Here is a 19,016-nt window from a genome sequence, read left to right on the forward strand (position 1 = left end):
GCACTATCGGTATATTTTTTTCCCTGTTTCAGTCTCTACTCTCATATTGATTTTTGTGAAATTGCCTGCACAGTTGTATGCTTGACTGGACAGAAAGCTAAGGGCCAGTAAGAGATAAGATCTTTAGTAAAAAATATCTGACTTGGATGGAGGAAAACAAGCATCACCAGTAGGCCATCATTGTTGCGAGAGAAGAAACATTACTTTGTAGGCAGAGAAAGGAAATGAAGCAGTGATTTCAATATACTTCATGTTTAATTGCCTTTCACTGTAAGAATGATTTATCCTTCTGTCTTTGATAATTTCTTGTGTCATCTTAAACATTACAGCCCATCAAATAAAGAAAGTGCGTAGAATATCCTAGGATTTCTCCTTTGGCCAGTGTTGCCTTCAAATGGCACAGCTACTATTTTGGGAAATTAGCAGCAGCAGAAACCTTTTCTTTTTCTGATTCTCTACTGAGCAAGGTGGATATCATGGATATCTTCACATTAATTTCAGGATTCAGATATACCAGATCTAGAAAAATCTCACATAATAAAGAGAACTAAGGTTCATTTCTCATTCAAAATCAGCTTGAAAATAAAACCAAGTTTGCAGAATCCTGTGGATACATTAAAAAGAAAACATGCTTACCAAAATTTCTGGTAGTATTTTTATAAGAGAATGTCCTCCCATAAGTTCAGCTTGCTTTAATTTTTTGAATACCTTCTAGTTACTTTGCATGAACTAGATAAAATTTGGCCAGTAGGTATTAGGTGGGAAGGGAGTATTTGTCATCTATAAGTTGTACCAGTGATGAAGGAGAGCATGGGAAAATGAGCAGAAATATCAGAAGCCAAATCCCAAAATATATTACATTATTTTGAAATCCTACTATTTTAAAATAAAAAATTATTACACATTACCATGTGTGAACCCTATTCTGCCCAGATCCATGCAAGATACGGCTACTTGGTTTCTTCTATCTGTCTATCCTCTGTGATTTTACTAATATAGATCAGAAAATTTTGAGCTCTAATTCTTCTGCTGCTGACAGGAACAAAGCTTCTGATCACGCTAAAATAATGTTAAAGAGTCCCAAGCCAGAAATTGAAAAGATAATTAAATACCCAGATGTAGCTGTTCTGGGGATGTGACACCACAAACCAGCAGCACAGAGGTGGTTAATGAGCAGGATCAGATGCACTAGTGAGAGTAAGAAAACAGTATATTAGTGGCCAGGATTTTCACAAATAGTTCACACAATGAAATATACACAGTACAAAAGGCTGCTTGTCAAAAAAAGGAAAAAAGAAAAAAAAAAGGAAAATCTCCATGTGTCTTAAATAACCTTTACAAATCTGAGGTACTGCTGACCTAGGGGAGCACTTGTTCAACAAAGAGATCAATAAGCCCTCTTCCCTCATTTGCAACTAAATATATATCAAAGCTGGTCCAATAGGTACTAACACTTAGCACTGTGTGACCTAATCAGCACCTTCATTCCAAAGACATCATCAGGAATTGAGATTTATGGCTAGGCACGCTTTGAGCATTCAGAAAATCATTATCCTTGCATTGATGGATGCACAAAATACAGAAAGCATAAAAAGACATGATGTGAGAAAAGGAGAGAGTAGTATGTAACTTACATTTATCAACCAGATCCACTTAAAGCAGCACAACTAAAGCAGTTATGAAAAAGTAATTTTGTCTAGAAAACTGAGATTTGAAATCTTGCAAATAAAATACAATAAATTCTATAGTGGAAGAACATTGTGGGTGAAATCCATGCACAGCACTTTAAAGATCAAAAAAGGAACTAAGTAAAAAAGTTAAGCTACATGTAGGTAGAACATGGATTTAAAATCACTATGCATAGGTGCTTTGCTACACACAAAGAAGGGGAAAGGTACAAAGGCAACAAGCAGGGAATATGGAAAACTGCTTGTATTTTCTTTATCTATTCTAGAGTTAAGGTTCTTCTAAACTTATGGCTAGAGTTACCATGAAGTCCACAAAACAAGCTCAAGAACAGACACCTAAGAGTTAGGCTGGACTGCAAGACTGAAGAGATCTAGATGAGGTTGCACTGGAGACAGATCAACAATTCATCAGTGAGAAGAAAGCTGAACAAAGTCACCTGAAGGGACAAGATGACAAATTAATTGATGACTTAACTGGAGGTGGAGACAGACAAGGGGTACCCTCTTAGGGCAGTCAAGCAGCCAGTCTAGTTTCTGGATGTTCTTTCTGATTTCAGACACGAACACAAACCGTGGTATCAACACCCACACATGCTCTTCTCTCCTTGCACAGCTGCAGCACAGGTGTTTCTGCTTCACTGTCAGCTTGTGAGCAGCACAACAGCTCCCCTGACACAGACCCCATCTGGAGTGGCTGCATCCTTGCCATGGACCTATGGCAAAAAGGGCAAGCCTGGGAGAGTGGGGCTAGTGCTGTGTGTCAGGTTTAAAGAGAGTAGAACCAATCTGCAGTGCAGATTTTTTTCTTGAGTGCAATCTTTGACACCAAGTTATTGCTTGTTTGAGACTTAGAAGTGAGAAAGATAACGCTTCATCCAGAACAAGACTGCAAAATTACCATTACTTATCAAACAAAAACTAATTGACATCAACAGGAAAAGAATAAGATACTTCTTTGTTTAATCAGTACTACTTTATACAACTACTAGCACAATTTCCTTTAAATTAAGGAAAAAGGTGTAAATAACACCCCAATACCAAGAATCACACTTGCTGAAGAACATCCTGCAGATAAGTTTATGTTTATTAGACAATTGTCTTATTTGCAGGAAAGTACTGCTAATAAATTATTGTTAAATAGATAGATAAAATTTTATTAAAAAATAAACACACTTTGCTGTGAAACTAATGAGATCTACCTGAAGAGCAAATAACAGTACTAAGGCTGAGTGGTCATTCTCTACTCTGAGGAAGTACATATGACTTGAATTTCACACAGAAAGACATTATATTGTTAAAGGAAAAAATATTAACATTTAAAAAATGTTAAAATTGCCTATATTTCATATCCAAAATACTTCAACAAGATGGAAAATTCCCTCTTTGGTAGGACTTTTCTTGCTGCTAATTACCCAGAATGAAAAGAGCCGCACACCTAGTAATTAAAAAAATTCTTCTAGCAAGAAAGGCTTAAAATGTGTTATGTTTGTTTGCAGAGAGCAACTTCTCTGCATCCTGCCTTTGAAAATATAATTTGCAGCTGATTCAATGTCTTCTTATCTTGCCACATTATGTTAGAGTAAACAGAGAGAATTTCATTAGTTTCAAATAAATTCTTGAATTTCTTGTAGTGGTTAAAAATAAAAGTTCAAGGTAAGAAAACTGAGACGATCCTTTCTCAAAACAACCAGTTTCCAGAATACACTAAAAATACAATACTTTTGTTGGCATTGCACAGAGGAAGAACATTACTCTGGTTAAATTTAGGTTCATTTTACTCTGTAAGCCTTTATTCTGCTCTTCTGCTTGTCTTTGTGTAAGCACAGATTGAGTTTCTTTTTTGCTCATGTTTAAATGTTGTTGCAAAACCACTGAAAATTGTAAGTGAAACAGATCAGGTAGTAAAAAGCACACTACTTCCTGAAATGAGCCTTCCTAAACCTACAAGGCAGGCTGATTCCAGTTTAATGGATGGCAGGCCATGTATCCTTAAAACAGGGACCAGCTCCCAATGTTCAAGAGCCGTTTCAAACACACCCTAACTTCTCCAAAAACTGCATCACATCTTCTGCTTTAATATTTAGCACAGCAAGTAGCATCAAGCCCCTGGTCATCACATATTGTGCTAAGGCTTCACTGTGATGAAAAAGAAAAAAGACCCCCATAACAACTCATTCTGACATCAGTCTCGACCACATTCCTTTGTCAGACAGACCAAACTCTAAAGAATCAATCTCCAATTCCACAAAAAAAGCCAAGACAAATATTCAGCATAGAGACTGGCATCATGTGGGTCATGGACATAGACAGAGCTCGTGGGTTTGATTGACATACTTGGTCACACAGTAGGCAGATTTTGGCAAAGAAAAATAGACACTCATGCAACAGAACAAAGATGCTGCAAGTGTTTTCCAGAAACAAACACACCACAGGTTTGGTAAAAAAAGACAAAAGGATTATTCTTGCATCTCCTCTATTGCTTTATTGCCTTAGATTGGAAAAAAATCACTCTCCCAACCTGTGCCATTCCTTCTCAGGTACAAGTTGAAGACAATTAGTTTCTTAAATTTAGGACAAATCTTGGAAGGCTCAAATATAATATTTTTATGAGCAGGAAGTTTGAGTAAAATCTAATCTCGATCTCACAGAAGTAACACAAAGCTGCAAACAAACTGAACCATAACTTCTACAGCATGCACCTCTTCTCATCTGGTTGTTGCAAGCCAATGCAGATCTGTCAGCCGCTACTGCATGTAAAACTACAGAGAGAGACAACATGAATATCTTTTTGTTCCATTGAAGCAAAGATTTCTATTTAAAAATCAATGTACACTAATATCTCCAAATTATATCCTTATCTTGCTAGTGGCTATAATCCTCACTGAAATTAAGCCAGGATTTGGCACACTAATAATCAACAATTAAGTAGCAAAGATAATTATAGAGTCAATGGGGAATTTACAGAGAGGAGTTATTAGTTTATAAAATGATTTGCATTCTAACAAGAGGTTTTATAATGAGGCTTGTGTGGCTGTCACTAACAGGCACCTGGGACATGATCCATGACTCTCTGCCACCCTCAGATTTTAGACCATTACAAAGCAGAACACTTGTGAAGAAGGGAAAGGCAAAAAGTTGTTTTTGCTAACAAGAGCGATTTCCAACCAAAGATCAATTCTGGCACCCCCCAAAAGTGACAGAGGAATGTCATGAAGCCAGTGAAGCAATGCTGCCTGTCTTCTGTTTTGCCAGCATGATTCATTCCTTCACTATTATCCTGGGCTGCAGCTGCCCTGTCTAATAAGGGTAATGAACTCTCCACTACATCTCTCTGGCATTACTGACATACAGAATTGAATACCACAGCACCACTTGGAAAAAATAGATCTAAAAATGTGTTGAAGCAAATGAACACGTGTGTCTGAAATAGCAGAGCAGGCATTATGCTCCTTGCTCTTCTCATTTGAACATTGCTTCTTGCATGTTTCAAAAGATTCCACTGGCAATGTTTTTAAGTTTCTCTAATTGCTATTACAGATCTTTTCTTTCTTGTCAAAGTTCCCACAGTATATCCACCACTGAAGTATCCATGTGTCTGTATAAATATGTAAATACATATTCATCAAAGATTTAATAACAATAGTTATTAAGCATTCACTTCAACTCAACTTCTGCTGCAAAAGAGGATACAATAGTTTCAGTGAATATTTTCACAGATGTCTATTTCTGGGCTAGTAACTCAGTTGGGGGGGAGTGTGATTTCCTGCAATGCAGAATGAAATAAAGACTAGCTAGCACACACTATCTTTCAGATTGATGATTATGTGAAATTAAAGTGACAAAAAGGTTTGGAATTAGTGTTACGAGCAACAATCTTCTCACTGAACTGCAGTAAACTGGAAGGCTGGTCCACTGACAGGGCAGAAGTCCCTGGACAGCTTGTTGGACAGCACCTTATCTTTCCCACTTTGGCCTGCCTGGAGGTCTGGCACTACTGTCCTGCCCTCTACCCCAGTCACACAGAACTGAGAGCAGAAAGACCAGTCTCAGCAAGACCTCAGCTGGTACACAAGCAAGCAGGACCCACAAGATAGCTCACTTTGTCTATCTGATTCCCTGTGAAAAAGTACTACAGTAAGATTAACTTCTGCAACAAATGAATTTCCAACATTAACACAGCAGTAATAAGGACAAGTTTCCTCTGGGATCCACTAAAATGAGCACATCTGATCTGTAAAGTCAAGACAACATCCAGCATACACACACACCTCACATGCAGAAAAAAGTACTTTGAAACACCTCAACATAACCAGTAAACAAAACTAGGTCCACCTCTGTTTAAGGGCAAAAAATTACTCTAATGTATGCAGACTAACTCACCTTCTGCTGAAATAAAAAGTGGGATTCATTTTGTCTTCAGTTAGTGCCAGCCTTTGATATTTCCTCTGACCACAAAACTAGGTCTTTACTGGTGTATTTATATTTATAAAGTCACTGAAAAAGCATTTCTCTAAAGGGCACTATGTCAAACTCTCATTTTAAATTATTTCTTGACCCATTTTTTCACAGGAGAAATCTGATATACTTTCATAGAAGAAAGAAAACAGAAACAAGATGGGGGAAACAAGCTCTAGATGGAAGAGAGAAGATGAGGATAAATAAATCTGACAGATGTTGATTAATATGATCTGACAAACATTCACTTTTTTGAGACTCTGAGTAAGTAACTATTATGATTGCAGGGGATTCAAACCATGCAAGAATATTTTAAGAAGAAGTAACATAACAAAAAATCACAGAAGAGAATGAGAATTTTCTTCTATTTTTCTTTTATTTTCTTCTATTGTGCTACTGACTCAAAACATACCATTACTTCACACATAAAATAAGATATAATAAATTATGATGCTGTATCTTCCTGTGTGAAAGTATGAGCAATTGATGGAGAGCTATATGGTCTGAAGCGAATGTAAAACCACAATCAGAGAAAAACAGCCTTCTCCAGAGGATGGACCAGATAATCTGAAGGAAGCACCATAGATGCAGCCTATGGAGACCACTTGGCTCTTATCACCTCAGCTAAGGACTAAAAGTTAAGCAATCTGTAATGCTGCTTTCAGATTCAAATAATACAGAACTTCAGAAATTTCAGTTCATTGCCGGGGCTTGGATTCCTGATTTTGGTGTATAGCAGTGTAATCCAATTCCAGAAAAATCTGAAATATCTGAATTATTGTTCTCTTAGTACATTCTGGTCATTAGCTTGCCACTAAGTTTGGTTTTGATTACCTCCAACTGAAATCAATGGACACTCAAAGGAATAGGCGTCCAAACTCTCAGGCACACTTTCATAAAATCAGTATCTTTCACCTGGTTATATCTATCTTTACATACAAAAAATAACTTTTAAAATCTATCTCTTATTTTTGTGATTTCTCATATTAATTTGTTTGCAATCGAAATAATAATTATTCATCTTTCACATGCTTTGATGTTCTCACAAAGGAATCTGTACAGAAATAAAAATTCTTCACATTTCTCAACTCTTCTGACATTGAAAGCAAGTATTTTTATTAACACAACATTTCCTCGAGGGGCAATCACCTCTTATGTTTCATGATACAAGTAATTAGTGTTTTCATTCAACTTACCTCAGACTATGAATAGTATTTCAAGTGGGTTCATTCCTAATGTATCTGGTATCAGCCATATGGTGGGAAGGAATAATTACTGTTTATTAAGCCTACATTAAGCTTTCAGAGAAGAATTTTATGAGATGCCATAAGGTCGTATACTTTCTGCAGTCATTAATCTTCTCTGGGCATCTTTAATCAAGCAGTTCTGGCAGAACCATTAAAAGATGTTAGGCCTATATAAATGCTTAAATTATTATGCAGGTTTTTTGTCTTTAGGAACCAATGTGCTACTGAATTATTTTCACATGTGAAATTGCTCTGTTTTAAGCTCTGGAATCAAGTTCCCTTTATAAAGTTAACTTTTTTAATGGTTTCTGAATCTGTAGTGAAAACACCATATGCACACAACATGCCGGTTTTAGAATTACTGTGAAGTAATTCACAGCAAGAGCTGGGTACAACATTTCTAAAACAAAGAAAAATAACAGCAATCAAACAAGTAACATCTAAAGTTGGTAGCCAAAGTTCATGAAAGAGATAAGTACAAATTGTCCAGTAAAATAACCCTGAAATATTGAATAGAATAATTTTCGGGGCTATTGGCATTGCTGTATGGGACTTGCAGAGAAAGTGGAGAATAGAACACTGCTGTAAAGGTTATTGATGGCACCTCTGTGGTCCTGAACAGAGCTATTGCAGATATTGACCTCTGTGTCTTCCTCCTCTGCTACACCATGGCAGGAATTTGGCAGCAAATGGCTCTGTTGCAACTTACACATGTGCTACCAGCGAAGCAGACTGGAGGAGGCAGGTCTGGCACTTGGTCACGTGCTTTATCCCACAGAGGGTACTGCCTTTCCTGAGGAAGCTGCTGTGGTTGCCACACTTCCACAGGGAATTCATCTGGTGCCACAAAATATCAGCTACAATATCAGTGCAGCTACATACACAGGAATTAATTTGAATGGAAACAAGAACGATGGGCATCCAAAACCAAAAAAGAAATTAAGTAAAAAACCTGACTTCCAAATGTCAGCTAAAATGTCTTTTCCTCTGGGCCCCTTAAGCAGTTTGGAGGAATTCAGCAGGGGACAATAACAGATGTCAATGGAAAGATCAGATCCTTCGAAGAGAAGTGTCATCAAAAGAGGTGAAGTATGGCTTCTATTCATAACATAATTCTTGAAAATGCATTATCAGCCCCTTTGAGGAAACTCAGCTAATTTTGAGCACAGCAGCCTTTCCATACTAACGAAGTTCCTAAGGCATCTAGAAGTCATTACCAAAATGTCCTCCAAAAGAACCTTACAGAAAGCAAGCAGGAGGAAAGGAAGAGAAAACCACTAGGGGTAGCTGGGCCAGGCAGGGTAGGGAGCTGTTGGATTGGTGATGAATATTGATATCCAAAGGTTTTTCAGACACCTTTAAAAGACTGACTACTTGCATAAAGAGAGAACATAAACTATTATTTTCCTTCTATAAATTGAACCTAGAATATTTTCTTGTGACATTTTAGAAGACAAAGAAGTAAAAAGTTCCATAAGGTATTCTGTTGGAATTAGTGTTGGGTAACCAGCAGTAGTATTTTAATGGAAATTAGTTTAAATACTGTTGCCAAACAGCTCAACTCCCCTTACAAGAGGAAAACAGCACAGCAAGGAGGATAAGACAGTCACATAAGGGTTTGCACATTGACTGGTCATTTTAAATAGCTTGAAATCACAGGTTCACAAATAACAAATACAATCTTACAACCTGGAAAGCAGTGGGGATTGAAAATATGCAAATGTGATAAATATGTGTTTGAGCAGATAGAGTCATGTTTTCAATGCTTCTTTCAAAAGGATTTAACCAAACTGTGGCAGCATAAAGTCATGTAAGTGCTCACTTGATTCTCTGTGTATGCTTCTACAGTGCATATGATTCTCCAGCTCATGCTTGAAAAAACATACTTTTCAGAAAATTGATGAGGTCTGAAGAAATCATCTTACAGAGAAAGATGTAAACAATTCAGTGTGCTTAATTTATCAAAACAAAATTGAGAGATGACTCAATACATCTGTGTGGGTATGAAAAATAGAGTTTGAGAAAGTGCTTTAGAAAAATGAAGTTAAGATAGGTGAAGTATAGAAAAACTAATTTTTGTTGTACTTGACAAAGCACCTTTATAAATAAGGTTTTAATTTCTATAACTGAGGCTGATCAAGCATTGAAATAAATAAGGAAAAATTTGGTTTTGTACACTCTGTTACCTTAATATAAGAAAAGTAGGATACTTCAGAGATATACTCTCTTCAAATACAATTTGTTATGTGCAACTGTATAAAACATAAGTCTATTCTATACAGAAACCAGAACAAAATATTAAATTTATGCTCTGCCTTTCTAAGATTTCTGAAAGAATGTGAGTTCAACATTTTCAGACAGGGTAAACTTACAAAATTCAGAGGTCACTCTTTCTCACAACCTGTCCTCCTTTAAAGCTGTCACTGACATCCTTGGCTGGAAAAGGCTGCAGGAGGTTCTGTTCTAACTAAAGCAATTGAAGGAGCCAGCTAGTGTGAATGCATAAAACAGTAATATTGTGCAAATAAATGTAAATATATTTCATAAGGACAACATATAAAATACAAAGCCCCAAATCTGAATATTACTATTTTCATTATCAAGATTTTTTACTTATTTTAGGATTTATAAAATCTTTTTCATATCAAGAACTGGGATCTCAGTTATATAGTACATATACATATATACTTATTATACTTATATCAACAGTGTATGTGTATATATATATATATTTATACGCACACACACATATATATATATGAAAATCCATCCCACATCAACACATCTGGAATTATTTCAAGAGTATTACATTAACAAGTCTTCATTGCTTTGATACTACATAACAATATTTGTTAAATGAAGCATGAAAAGATACTAAGCAAAAAAAGTGATTTTTTGACTCATTTGTTCTTCACTGTTGCTTTTTTTGAGGCATGACAAGAATCTTATAGAGGGAATTCTACTTAATTGATTTATATTTGAATCTTTAAGTGAAAATGTATGAATACCTACACACAGTTGAAATTAACAGGAACACTATGGCCTACTCAAGTTAAGACATGTTTTCTTTGCAGCTATAAGCATGTGATAACATTCCAAATTTAGTGATTGTTTGAGGTAATAAAAAATTGGGAATGGCATTGGATCCTTATTTTTAATTGCATTCTCTTTGTTAATGTCACAATATACAATACATTCATTTAAGTGGTAAGCATGTTACTCTACATTTTCTGTGGGAAAACTTTGGTATCCAGAGAGAGTTTAGAAATTACTAAATAATAACAAAAAATTACCAGAAATAACAAAATAATAAATACAGATATGAGAAAATAAGCCTCACAAATTTGCAGGTGAAAAAGTCATAATTCTGTTTATCCAAGAGACAGTTGAACAGCTTTGTGACTGGCAGAATCCTTGGGGGGGAAAGGTTAAACACTAATGAAGCAAAAACTTATGACACAGAAAAATGAATTACCATTTGAAACAATGAAAAAGGATTGGAAAAAGAAAGCATTTGAAGCAAATTAACATACATTTGCTATTAAGTTTCAAGAAAAGGTAGGTAGTTCTGAATAGAAATCTTTTTTCCTCTTTTGATAGTCAAGAAATTATCACAAATTGAAAATCTGTAAACAGGAAAAATACCAGAATCTCTTTGCACAGCTTGTTGACAATTGGGAATTGGTTTCCAGACAACAAACTGAGAGAAAGTAAGTATTATGTATCTACTTAGACAAGAGTCATATATTGCAAGGATTTCTTAGGAATAAAAATATTTAAGAATATAAGAATCAACAGATGCTTTTAAAATTATTTTCTTTCTGAAACAATGGAGTTAAAACTAAAATCTGTATAACTGTGCCTCATTCTGCTCCAGGGTGCCAGGGTGTTCTTCCTGTAATTTACCAGACTGATCTCCCTGAGCTGTGCAACACCTACACATCAGGGACCCCAAGAGGCTCTGCCACAGACACCCCATGCTGGCACTCACCAGGATCTCAGCCTGAATGGCAGCTCATGTCCAGCTGGGAACTCACCTTACTCTGGGAATCAGACATTCCACAACTCAAATGGACTTTGACGTTTAAATGAAGGGGGAAAATGACAACCTGGTAATTTCGCTGTGATTTTTTTTTTTTAATAAAATATGTTTTTGTCACTTTCCTAAAGCAAATATCACATTATCAAAAGGACAGAGGTTACTTGCAAATATCAAGCTTCAAGTTTTATACACAAAAATTATTTATTCATCATTTATTCTTGTGAATCAGAGAGCTCAGGTTACTTTTATATCTTTCTATCTTATATTGTAGTGTAAAGAAGGAATTTTTCAGTTGTAACCATTCACCACATTAACAGATAAATTCTTCAATATCCTTTCCAAAAATGAAGGGGGTCTCCTCAGGCTGCTCACTGTCATAAGGGCTAGAGGCCTGTTCAAAACACTCTGAGATGTATGGAAGGCTTGTGCTTTTTCAGTGGTTTTTTTTGGGTTTGGTTTGTTTTTTTTTTTCCCCACAAAACTCTTTTAACAGTCGGGCTGCATGGTTCAATTATTTCATTTTGGTTACAAAGCCTGCAAAGCTCCCAGTGGGTAAATCCTGGTAATAATTCTGTTCTACCTGTGTCTGTAACAAGCCAGAGAAGCTGAGAAAATAATTTTTATGTCTCTAATTCCCCACTGGTTGGTCTTTGCTGCATGCCTGTTGATGGCACGCAGTCAAGCATGTAAAAGAGGCTTACCATTTCTCAGCATGCAGAGCAGCTGCAATCCAGCCCACAAATTTCTTCAGCCTCAAGCAGAAGGTATGCTAGAATACTGCCACAAAACAGTGCTCAGGGATATATCTGCCCTCTATCAAATCCTGATGTTTCCAAAGCTGGGGCAACACAAATATTTTCTCATTGTATTGTAGGTTTATTTTTCCATGTCCTGTTTAGCTAGAGGTTGCTCCCTCTTCTGCTTAAAAAAGAATTATTCTAAAGAAGTCTAATTGAAACTCTGTATTTTAAATTATTTTCCCCAAAGAAAAAAATAAATTTCAGAAATCATATTGCTTTATAAATGAGTTTTCAGTTTTGAATGCTTTTCTCCTCTTCTGTAGAACACTTCTAATTGTCCAAGTCATTAAATAAATTTTCTAAGTAATTTCATTTTCCCAGAAAGGATTTTGATAATAATTAATTATCATCTTTTCTTCTATTGATTATGATTTGTTTGTGGATTTTATTTTACTGAATTCACCTATTTATTTCTGCGACCCCATGAATGCTTAGACATGATTTATCCTTTAAAACCTGTTATGACCAAAGGACTCCCTTAAACATAATTTGCAATATTAGTTTCTGATGTGTTCTTTGCAATTGATCTTCACAGGGTGACGATTTGCATTTTTAAAAAGAATGTTGGTCATTTTAGCTGCCTGTTCTTTCTGGTTTTAAGGATAAACAGTTTCATGCAGTGAATAGTAGTGTAATAGGTTGCAGGAGGATATTCTGAGAAACAGAAACAGAATTTTAAAGATCATGACAGCTGAAAGGGAGCAGAAAAAAAGCAGAAATGAAAGTTATTGTCAAATTTGTTTCCTAATAGCCTTTTGTTAGGCATTCTAACACTTCAGTCAGACACACTTCAATCTCTTTCAAACAGGCACAGACCCACAACAATGGCTTTGTCATCAAGAAGTTATATATCCAGATTATTACCTTCCAAGAGGAGTTACGCTATTCCTCTTCATGGATTAAAGCCATAAAATTTAATTCACATGATTACTTCCAAATTTTTTGAGAACTTAGAGATTTATTTCAGGTTAAAAAAAAAAGTTACTTTAGTTTTTAAAGCCTTTCCCATTGTTAGGATATTTCTAAATCACAGTGAACTTCTGGAGGAAAAAAAAAGTTCTATACAAACTTTTAGGACAGATAATAAAGCACAAAAGCACAATGGCCTTACTATATCTGACTAAATGGACATGAAGCCCAGCAATTTGTATCCAAAATTAATTGCCCCTGTAACTGGAGGCTTAGGAAATGGTAAGAACACTTTTGATGTCCCTGTCCAACAGAATCAAAGCAGTCTTGCTTGGATAGCACTTTTGGATAGCATTTAACCCCAGGCTTCTACTCAGAGATGAACTTTGAACATCTCTAAGGATGGGAGTTCCTGGACAACTTTTCCAGGGCAGCACCCCTCTCCTAGTGAAAAGGTTTTTTTTTTAATTTCAGACTATATCCCAGGAACCACTGTTTAGTCCCCTTGTCCACGGCATGTAGGGTTAGTTTAGCACAACCAATTCCCATATATTCTGAGCAGGACACTCGTGATTTTCTAGACTTCTGTTTCTTTTATTTAACTGGCATGATATTTTTCCAAAGTAATCTCCTTTATAAATGGACGAATCCTATCCAATGAAATTGCCCTTCCTGCAAGGCTAGCGCAAATGGCTATGAAGATGGTTAGTCAAACCTTTAACAAAACTAAGTATGAGATGCAATTATTATTATGATGTAATGAAATTAAACTTCCTATTTTTGTACTTTTGACTTCCCTCCACTACCCTCTCCGAAAAGAATTGTCTTTAAGAATACAGAAACGATAGTTTTCAAAGGCTGTTCTCCTCGGAGAAAAGTCTGAAAAATTTATCAGATCAATACAGCCCTCATGAATTTTCAGAAATTAAGACAGTGTTTTCCTTAGAAATTGATTTCCTTTTGTGGCTGCAACAATGTATGTCTCATTACTCATGAGAAAATCTGGGAAATTCACTCTTTCAGCTAAAATGTAAAAAGCTCTGGGGTTACTAGACTCAAAATGAAATAAGCATTTCCTCCCAACATTACTCTTACACTTATTTTATGCCTCCAAATTAGACCTGAATAATTATTTTGAATCATATTAAGAATACAGGTGTATTGCAAAAGCAATATACAGAAACATCAATCTTTTCAGGTCCCATATTGAGTAAGTTAATTTTGAATATTAAGATGGTACTATATCATTTCACCATGTAATAACAGTGGTAAAGTATCTAACAATATCTGTATGCATACAAAAGGCTTATTTTCCACTAAAAATGTTAATTCTTCTCTAATTAGTATTTATGCCAGAATTTCCCTATTCCAGCTCATGCCACACGTTATAATACAGGTAATTGTGCTTTCACTGCCATATAAATAACTCTGCCATACATGCATAGCATAGTCAGAATATATACAGTAAGTCTGAGACTTCCCTAAATATCATCACACACATTAGTTCTTCTACGTTCCTCAGCTGTCTCTGGGTATATTACTAGAATAATCCTAGTTTTGTCAAAACAATTCATTCTGCCTGCTCCTGACCCTTTACTTCCCTGGTTTGTATGAAGTTTTGGGAGTTGGTTCATTTGTTTTCTTGAAATTGTCACTTCCTGCTTTTATGATAGCTTGAAACTGTCATTGCTCCCATGCAACTGGACAGGTTTGTAAAATTATTCTGTGCATGTCTTGTCCACAGGAAAGAAGAAGAGGGCATGTGACTTTGAAATATGGTACCCTAGATCGAGTTGCCTGAGCCAGAATCCATCTTATCCCAACATCTCCCTGTTCAGTTAATCCTGGTGCATCACTTAGACCCCCTGGCTATACTCTTTCGAGTTTCTGGAGCATGCAACAATTTACATATAGTGAAGAAACATTAGAGGATCTCAGGCAATAAAAGAAATCCAAACCATGAGAACACAAATTAAGCCACAGCAAGATGCAATGAGGATGCAAAGCCAAAAAAAAGATATCAGATAATGAGAGTAGGGCTCTGGGATATCTGAGTTTCACCAGCCTACAGTGGCAAGACCACAAGCACAGCAAATAAGCTTGTTTACTGCATCTAGGTCAACTTGGTCAAAACAATACCTGCACAGATGTTTCTACACACAAATAATCGTTAAACTGCAAACTGTATAATTGGGCCACAGTCTGTCAAAAGCTGCTCATATATGCAAAATGTTAACTATAAAACAGCCTTGTACAGTAATTTCCTTTCAGAGTTACAGTTTCTCGTACTTAAATTGCCACAACTGACAAATTAAGCAGCAAACAACAGGAGGAGAATTTAATGTGACTTGTTGTTTAGCAATTCTCCCAGGCAGAACATTTTGAGCAGTATTATTCAGATTGCTCCTTGGAAGCTGATTTTAACCAGCCTTTTGTAACTCTGTTGGATTCCTACGGCAAGGAACCCATAGCCTGCATAAAAATGATGCAGGTGAAATGTGCATATTAGTCTTGCAGGCATATTAATTACTTTGATTATTTTGTTTTTTAACCAAATAAGTCCAGATAAGAGGCTACTGTAATTCAGACTGCACGAAGAATCCTTACAAAAACATTATAACTAATTAGTAAGTAATTATACATGAGCTCCATGATGCATATAGAAGTGAAAAGTGTATAGATTATTGATTACATACTTTGGAGATTGCTACTAACACCCAGTACTGGAAAGTCCTAATTTATATCTGCACGCTTTTTAGATGTTAAGGATCATTCAAGACAAATAAAGATTTATAAAAAGATAAAAATAATGATTTCTAGTCTGTGACATACAAGAGGATTTATGAAATCATTTGCAGAAGCAAAATTTAAACAAGAAAGGGATTTTGTAAATTGCCAAGGACTACTAGTTAGGAAAATTGTATTATATTTTTCTCTGAAATGATCCAGGATTATTTTGGCCTTTGTATACAATCACTTCCAAGTACTGCAAAGTATGGGATATTAACCTACTGATATGGGGCAGAAGTCTGGGCAAATAGAAATAAAAATTGCCTCATTACAGTCAAGAACAATGAAAGCTAAATCAGGGAGAAAAAAATTCTTAGATTATGGATACATCTTTACATTTTTGTATTTAAATTATTATTAATTCTACACTTGTCTGAGCATAAAGAACCAGTGAAGAAAATAAACTCAGTGTCAGTATTTGCTGTCCAAAGCTCATTCCATTCTATCAGATTTATTTAATCACTGAGTGGTCTTCCAGATCTGCACAGAACACTATGAACCACTCCTCTTTTCTGGAATATTGTTACTATATATTACCACATTATTATTTTTTGTTACCATTGTTATTATTATTATTATTATTATTATTATTATTATTATTATTATTTAGGATAACATTGTAAATCCCTTTAAAACAGATCAGTAGTTACACCAAAAATATGAAGCTACTTATTCTAATATAGATTGTAGATACCTAAAAAGTTCACAGTATTTTACTTAGCGCCTGAAATTTTATCTTGTTTGGACAGAGCCAAAAATCAATTGCCACCATATAGTCCAGTGATATTAATGTTTTTTCTATTTCCTATTTGGTGAATTTACAACTTTTCTTTCGTTAGGCAGACCACATGATAAAAGGACATGCCTTGTTGTCAGCACCGAGCAGCTGTTTAATCAATTTAACTTCAATTTGTTCTCACGAGGAAGTGTCTGCAAGTGTGTGTGTATCAGCAGGTACAGCGGTGCACAGTCTGCTGCCAGAGGAATGAGCCAATAACACAACCAAGAGAACACAGATGTTCACTTGTCTTCATTTCCCAGGCACTGAGGGAGATGGGAAGGGACCCCTTCAGAACGGGATGCACAGAGCATAGCAGGAGCACATTACCACAGGAGGGAAGAGCAGCCTCTCTGGATGCCACTGTTCAAGGCAGACGCCATCCATTCTCCCCCCCATCCTGCTGATCTGCACGACAGGCACAGCATGGCTCACAGAATAACGCTTCTTTGAGCCACACTGTGCCTGTCGTGCAGATCACACTGCGAACACTTCTTCAAAATTACTGCAATTTATTAATCTCCTAAGAAATACAACAACAGTGCGTGACCCTTTACACTTCTTCCATTTATTCACTTGTAGCTACAGCACTGGAGGACTTTCCCTTCTCTGATTCTCCCAGCATGGTTCTATTTTTTTAGGGCAATCAATGCATGCAGTTTCATTCTATCCTCCTGGAACTACATAAAGAACAACTAACCAAAATATTTTGATCTATTCCAGTTCTCAATTTCCATGATCCAGTATTCTTTAGCCATTCCTTCAGCATTCCAAAGGATCCTATTAAAACATATCTAGAGAGAGAGGTATTTAGTCCATGTAACTGCAATTTCTTCAAAGTCAGCAACTGCATCTTGCATGCAAATTTGGAGCATTTACACAATGGACCAACAGCAAGAACCTTCAGTTTATTTTAATTGTGAGGTTTTCAGCTTTCCCCCCTTCTATTCTAAAAATTTCAATAAATTCTTTTCATGAGAACTTTAGCTCAGATGTTCCCATCCAGCAGCAAATGAATAGGTTGAGCCTTTGTAACTGCAGATTAGCCCCTAGCCATGTTATCAGAGAAGCAAGCTGCTCATATCAAGAATTGCCTCAAGTCCTGACCTCCACTGGCACAGCAGAAGGATGCTGTTTGGCTGATGGAGATCTTCAGTAACTGCTGAGAAGGGTCTTCTCTACCCCATAAGAAAGACACTTCCTTTTGCCTAAACGTCCAATTCACAATATCCAAACCAAAAAGATAATTGAGAAGTAAAATGGAAGGAGTTGCATGGATAAATTTAAAATGTTATGCAGACAAAATGAAAACTGTAACCCAGAAAAAAAACCACTCTACAAAAAAAAAAAAAAAAAGGCATAAATATATCTTTTTGCTTAAATATTTTGCAAATTTTTCTTAAGAAATTATTTAAGACATAGTCTGAAATTCTATTCGTAAACTAGATTCTACGGTTTGGCATAGCTTTAGGAAAGAAAACTGATAAAGAAGCAATTAATTATACTAAAAAGCAGCTATTATATACAAAAGCAGCTATGACTTAAAGGAGAGAGATTGCAGAAGCTGTATTGATGAGCATAAATATTAGACAGATTTAATCAAAGAAGATACCCACCCATGCTCTCTGTGATAGATGTCTTATTATTTGAGAAAGATTGTTTTGGACACCAGTTTTATTTGTTTTGGCTAATGAACAAAAAAAAATTAGAATATTCTAACGTAGAAAATATGATATCCTATAAATACTTCACAGGTGATTATGTAAGTAAACTGAATTATTTAGTGTCTCTGAAGATGGCAGGAATATTATGATAGCTATAGAAACAAGCATTAATGCAATTCCTATTAGTAAGAGCTCTGCAACAGTAGGAAGATAGTAAAAATTAAAATATTGAACAACTTAAGTAGCATAATAATGCTATTAGAATTAATCTTGTAGCCATGCAGCGGCCAAGGACATTACAGAATCATCTTCCTTTCAAATTTCTGTGATTTTCTCAGTAAAAAAAGCACAGATAAGCTTCAAACTTAAAGGGATAGGAAAGACACAATAACACATAATCAGAAGAGGTATAAAAATTGTCAATTCAAAGGAGGAAATATATAAGGAGGCAACAGCTTCCACAAATAAATCACACATCAACTACTCTTCCATCTTACTTTGTTTTTCCATTGCCTTTCATTTCTTCATTCCTTTGCTGAAATCAACATGGAAGTGCTGGGATCATCAGTTTTAGAGGTCTTCTCCATTTTTTTGACATTTAGAGATAAACAGCAAAAATTCTGTCTTTGCTTTCTTCAATAAA

The sequence above is a fragment of the Motacilla alba genome, chromosome 3 (assembly GCF_015832195.1).
Source record: "Motacilla alba alba isolate MOTALB_02 chromosome 3, Motacilla_alba_V1.0_pri, whole genome shotgun sequence".
NCBI lineage: Eukaryota > Metazoa > Chordata > Aves > Passeriformes > Motacillidae > Motacilla > Motacilla alba.